We start from the raw sequence: 7091 nt of genomic DNA on the forward strand, positions 1-7091 counted from the left end.
AATGAGCTATCTCTAGACAATGATCTTCTAATACTTGTTAATCCATTCTCATGACAATAACAATCAAGCTTAGATACTCTTAGACCTAGTTCTCACTAGCTATTACATATAAAAGCAGGCATTAAACAACCAGATCATCAATGTCAAAAATCACTTTAAACATCTAATCTCTTAGCATGCTTCATGATAATCTCTAGCATTAGCCTTATCTAACAACTTAGACATTGGTGTGATGCTAAGAAACTTAAAATCTATCCTTACCCTCTCAGTATAAGAATAGCATAGAGCATATCTAATCTAGAAGAGATATTTAAACGATCAAGCTTGATCAGTGTAGATACCCATAACTCTTATCCAGCCTAATCCATCCCTAAGATCCTAAGCCACTAATCAGATCTAAAAATCATCATGAAGAACACAAACACATAAATTAATGAAACTACCATGATTAGAAAGATGAGATAAATATGAACAATTTGATACAAAGAAGTGAAAGCAAATACTCAACAGATTCAAAGTTGTGAAGGTTACAAATCTATGAAAATCTAGAGAAAAGATAAGAGATGATGCAATAAAGTAAAGTAGCTAAAAATGGCAAAAACTAGGTTATGAGGTGTCTACAGGGTCTGCAGGGTCTCTAGGGTCTGACTTTTGCGGCCACAAGTGCTAGTACATATATATATAGTAAAGAGAGAGAAGCCCTAGTTAGCTAGAGGACAAAACAGAGAGTCATCTGCAAGTGCTCGACCATGTACTCGGTCGAGTGCATGGTCGAGTGGTTTGTCTGTCACGTGCATCGAGTCTTCGATCTAGGATGATATATGTTCAGTAAAATCTGAATAACTCTTGAACTACACCTACAACTCTTATGAAGGATGCTGAAGATGAATCACAACGGAAGATCTTCATTCGGATCGATCTTTGAGGAGCTCGTTATGAATCCGACCGTGTGCGAGGTTGAGTGTTGTTGTCGAGTGCTTTCTTTTACGTTTTTGATGCTTCTAGTCCTCTTTTTTAGCTCCAGAAATAACACCATGTCCATTCTTAGACTTTTAGAGCTCCATAACACCTATTAATACTCCAAATGCACAAATGTATGCAATGCATGCTTCTAAACATCCTAAGTGCATATTTGAACAGAAATGGTTATAAAACCTAAGGAATCACTTATATATGATGCAAAATATGAACTAAACAAGGCTTTAAATATGGTAAAATACATTGACATCAACACCCCCAAACTTAGTTTTTGCTTGCCCTCAAGCAAACAAACAAGACAAAGAGAGGGAAGTGAGGTTTGAAAGTGGGATCTCAGATCCTAACAACTTGCTAATGAGCTACCTAGAATCAATGTACAAGTTACTAGTACTATGATGCAAGGTGAATGAGCTGTACTTAAAAATTTTAGACAGACCTATCACAACCTCTACTGATTCAAGCCTTAGACATCCACATGCATTCAGATCAATCATTTCCTTTAACATTCATTAAGCAAGAACATGAATCAGAAATTGCAATGTTTAAACTCATTTGGCTTGGTAATAAAGGTTTAGAGACAAGGATGATCTCTCTTTAGAGTGGGGCTCATTAAGTCAAGATTCTCTCATAAAAAATGGATTGAGCTTTAGGAGAAGGCTAAAGGTAAGAACTAATAGACACATACAAGAACAAAACCTTGTCTACCTAAAGGTACCCAAAGTGTTTATCCTATCATTCTAATCCCAAATTGTCCTAGTTCTACCCTTTAACTTCATCTCTTCTCAAATACCCTTTTCTCTTTTGTTTTTAAGCCTTAGGAGAAGTTTCTTATTTGAATCAACTAGTGGAATGGGGCTTCTTTCTTATTTGCTATGGTTCCCTTTTCTTCTCATTTCTTAGGATGTAGAAGCTTTTTGCTAGACTCTTCTTTTCTTTCTTTCTTTTTCCTTGATTAGAACCATCTTTAACAATCTCATACTTCCCATTCTTTCACTAGAGCTTAAATTTACTTAAACACAATCCCCTCCTAAAGACTCTTAACTTTTTCTTTCTCTTTTTTTTTCTCTTTTCTTTCCTTTTATTTTTCAAAATAATCAAGTCCCAAACCAAACAGTTAAACCACCTAGTCCTATCTAGTTTGAAAATTGCAAACTAGAACTACACAAGGCTTTATTCTTGTCAGCTCAATCCCAAAAAGGCCTCACACACACAAGAATAAACATAGCTTGAAAGAAAGATTGGTTAAGGGTATTGGAAACCGATCTTAATGATTAAATCAGCTATTTGGATCAACAAGAGTGGTAAAAGGAGAAAGATGGTCCAAATATGTATATGGTATCCATGAGTTTAAAGCAATGCACAACTAGATAATTACAAGTCAATACTAGGTTCTTATAAGTAGGAAATGACATCAAATCACAACATGCTTCAATTTAGACCAGAATGCAATATATGAATTCAACACTTGGTTCAATCTTATGCTTCTAGCTCACTCAACTAGCATCAAAGTACTATTAACTTGGGCATTGATCCTAGTCTAGCTAATTTAAACAAGTTAACAAGGCTGAACTCATAATAGATCCCTAATGCAAATATGAAACAGTTCTACATGAAACATACTAAAAAGATCCTAATATGCAATGCAAACTACATGAACACTCTTTTTTTTTGTATAGATTTTTGCAAAAAATTTCAAATTTTTAGGTTTTTCTATTCCATAGATGAAATGCAAGTACTAACATGATTATGCTAAAAATTTGAAATAAGAAAACAAAAAACAACATCAAATGTCATCTCAAACCCTCCCCCAAACTTAAATTACACAGTCCCTTGTCTGAGAGAAATTTGAAGGAGGATTTAAGAATCAAGAAAGAACACAAAAACAAGAAATGCAATGGTATATACAAAGATAGAGTTGGAGTATTACTTGGGATAGGCTGAGGGCGGGATTCATTTATGAAAGTGTTACCAAGTTCTTAAGCTCCCTTCCTATTACCTGAACCATAATACTAAAGAAAACAAGATCAAAATAACAAGAAACTTAAACCAATATGTACAAGGATACCTTTGGGACTTCCTCCCAAGTGAGCTTGTTTAAAGTCTCTAAACTTGACTTTGCATACTTCTTATGCTTTGGAAGAGTGATAGAGAGGTGATGAAGTCCCCTTAGTTCTTAAAGACTGCATTGCTCCTCTTATTCCTGGGTCAATGCTAAAAGAGCTGTGTCTGCTAATAATACTCAGACCTTGCCTTGCTTTCTTTGGAGAGAAACTTCTTACTTTACCATGAAGATTCTTGATTTGCCCCCTTATCTCCTCATCCTTAGTTGTTAACTCCCTCACTGAATCATGTAGGATGTTGACAGTTTGAAGCTTAGACAAACCATTAGAGGAAGGATTTCTTGGCTCTTATTGTTGGTGAAGCTTGGGGATGAAGTCTGGACATTTTGGGTGACTTGGTACCACTCGGTCGAGTGACTTAAGGTGCTCGGTTGAGTCGTAGGTCGAGTGGTAGGTCGAGTGGAAGGCCAAGTGACCTAAAATCTCAGTTTCTACCCCATTCACACCCTCAAAGATTTCAGACTCAGTTTCATGACCTTTCTCTTCAATCCTGAAGGTCTGCCCATCAATAGTTGGCTTCTTCTGCTCAAGCTCTTTAACTTGTGTCTTATCCTTCATTTCAACATTTTATAATAAAGGTTCATGACTCAAGACCATCATTGCTTGCTTATCAATAGAAGCTTTGTACTTTTTCAGCATTTTCTCTTTAAACCGTCCTGAAAATGGCAAAGGTGGCTGAAAGGGAGGAGGAATGAACTGAGCCGGCTTGTTAAAATTTTGAGCAATGACTCGATCAAGCACTCGACCATTTGCTCGACCGTGTGATGGTCGAGTGGTGTCTCAAACTCAGTTCTCTTCTCATTCTGCACCTCTGGTTGGAGAAAATCCTCCCCATCTTGGTTGTAACTGTCCTCAGTGCGCTTTGAAGGTAGTTCTTTGAGAGAGATAGCTTGGGCAGTGGTAAACTCCTTTAGATTGTTAATTGATGTCCCATTGAGTTGTTCAGAAGAAGAAGATTCACTCTTGCTCTCTAGGTGAAGCATTCTGCAAGTTAAAGCTCCAATCTTGATATTAAGGGCACCATATGTGGAGTCCATTTTGTTATTCATCTCTGTGAGCTTCTTACTTGTTTCCATAGCTCCATTAGCTTGACTTTGGAGGAGTTGCTGAAGCATCCTCTTCATCTCATGATATTGAGCAGGAGCTTGCTAGGGTTGTTGTGGAGGATAGACTTGAACCATAAACTTCTCATCTTCACAAACAACATGTACTTGCTTCTGCTGGGTTATAAGGAGTTTATCTATCTTCTCAAGCTTCTCACTCAAGGCTTGCAATTCTTTTCTATGCCCTTCTTCAGAATCAACACCTCCCATTAAGCCTCTATCATATTCCTCATTGTAATTTTCATTGGTCTGAGGAAGGTTCTCTACTAAGTCCCAACCTTCATCTACATCTCTATTCATGAAGCTTCCATTAGAGGCTGTGTCTAGGAGCATCCTGATCTTGGGAAGAACACCTCTACACAAAGTACACAACAAATATTCCCTGCTGAATCCATGATGTGGGCATTGTCTCTGGTAGCCTTTGAATCGCTCCCATGCTTCACTGAAAGATTCACCATTCTGTTGGAGAAATCCTAAAATTTCATTCCTCAAATGTGCAGTCCTTGAACTAGTGAAGTATTTTGCAAGGAATACCTTCTTACAATCAATTCAAGAGGTGATTCTTCCAGGAGGTAGAGTCTTCTCCCACTGATGGGCTTTATCTCCTAGAGAAAAATGAAACACTCGCAGCTTCAAGGCATCCTCACTAACTCCATTTATATTGGTGAGGCTACAGAGCCTGTCAAACTCATCAAGATGTGAAAGGGGGTCTTCAATAGGCAGGCCATTAAATCTGCTGCTCTGAACCATGTAGATCAAACTAGTCTTGATTGTGAAGGTTGTGTTGTGGATAGGAGGAGGCACTATCTCATACCTCTGAGTATGAGTAGTTGGAGCATCACTATCACAAATTTTACTTCTTCTTTGAGGTTCAGCCTGATCATGTGGGAATTCCATTGCCACCTCTTCTTCTGTTTTTTTGAGACTCTGAACAGGTGTTCGACCAGGTGCTCAAACAAGCACTTGACCGTTTGCTTTGAGGTACTCGGCTGAGTGCCTAGTCGAGTGGTACTTGAGAATCAAAACAGAACACCAGAACAAGAAAGAGGTGATGGATGATGTTACAAATCTATGAAAATCTAGAGAAAAGATAAGAGATGATGCAATAAAGTAAAGTAACTAAAAATGGCAAAACCTAGGTTATGAGGTGTCTACAAGGTCTGCAGGGTCTCCAGGGTCTGACTTTTGCGGCCATAAGTGCGAGTACATATATATAGTAAAGAGAGAGAAGCCCTAGTTAGCTAGAGGACAAAACAGAGAGTCAGCTGCAAGTGCTCGACCATGTGCTCGGTCGAGTGCATAGTCGAGTGGTTTGTCTGTCACGTGCATCGAGTCTTCGATCTGGGATGATATCTGTTCAGTAAACTCGGGATAACTCTTGAACTACACCTCCCATTGACTTGAAACCACCAGAATTAGAAAGTTCACTCAATTTTCTACAACTCTCATGAAGGATGCTGAAGATGAATCACAACGGAAGATCTTCATTCGGATCGATCTTTTAGGAGCTTGTTATGAATCCGACCGTGTGCTCGACCGTGTGTGAGGTCGAGTGTTGTTGTCGAGTGCTTTCTTTTACGTTCTTGATGCTTCTAGTCCTCTTGTTTAGCTCCAGAAATAACACCATGTCCTTCATTAGACTTTTAGAGCTCCATAACACCTATTAATACTCCAAATGCACAAATGTATGCAATGCATGCTTCTAAACATCCTAAGTGCATATTTGGACAGAAATGGTTATAAAACCTAAGGAATCACTTCTATATGAAGCAAAATATGAACTAAACAAGGCTTTAAATATGGTAAAATACAGTGACATCAGAATGCCAAAACGCTCCACCCTTGTGTCTTTGTCCCCTTAGCCTCTTTATATAGAGGTAAACTCGATCCTATGCTTCTCACACTCTCTCATTTCCTTAAAACAATCAAAATCTAGCTTAAAATCTTTCTCAAGTCCATCTTCTTGCTCAAGCTTAGTTCTTTTGGTTTTTGGGTTACTAACCTATTAACTTTGAGCTTTGAGTCTATTCCTTTCAAGTTCTCTTTCAAAATGTCTTCAAGGTATAGAGAAACATCAAGACAAGCTGCTATTCGTGAAGCTGAAAGCAAGAAAGCTGCTGATCGCTCCCTGGATCATCGTGATACTCAACTCGCATCAAGAAGAGAAGCTGGTGGAAGCACTCGATCACCCACTCGAGCAAGCAAACAACCGAGTGCTGGTTCGAGTAGGCGGTCGAGTGGTGTGACGAAGAAGAAACATCAGCCAGTTGAGGAGGATCCAGAGTGAACTGAAAGTGAAGAGGAGATGAAGTTCACTCTTCAAGAGCACATGAGAAGGAACAAAGCAAAGGGAAAGAGGCCAGCAGCTGATGTTCAACAAGAAGAGGTTGAAAGAGAGAGTGAAGAAGAAGAAGAAGAAGAGGAGGAAGAAGAAGAATCTGGTGGTTTAACTCCAAAACAGCTCTATGAAGCTTTCATGAGTTTGAGCTTCCAAGGAACAAGATATCCACACAAGAAGACCTTGGAGAAGCTGGAGATTGCTGAAGATGTAGAGTTTCTCTTTGAGAAGTGCAATCTAAGCAAGATCATGTGATTGTGTATGGAAGGGTGTAGACAAGAGAGCTGTGAGTTCTTAGCCACCATCAAGTTCCACTTCTTCCCAAGGATGGATAAAGAGTTGGGAGCTAGTTGTTGTGACTTCACCATCAAGGGGAGGAAATATGAGCTTTCATTCAAGAAGATAGCCAATATCTATGGATTTGAAGTTGGTAGTGAAAGGAATATGGTTATAGCAAGGGAAGAGCTCTTTGCTGTTTGGGAAACCATTGGAGATAGCAACATCTACTCATCTTCTAAATCCAAGAGCTCAAAGATAAGGAGTCCAGTCCTA

The sequence above is a fragment of the Camelina sativa genome, chromosome 19 (assembly GCF_000633955.1).
Source record: "Camelina sativa cultivar DH55 chromosome 19, Cs, whole genome shotgun sequence".
Lineage (NCBI taxonomy): Eukaryota > Viridiplantae > Streptophyta > Magnoliopsida > Brassicales > Brassicaceae > Camelina > Camelina sativa.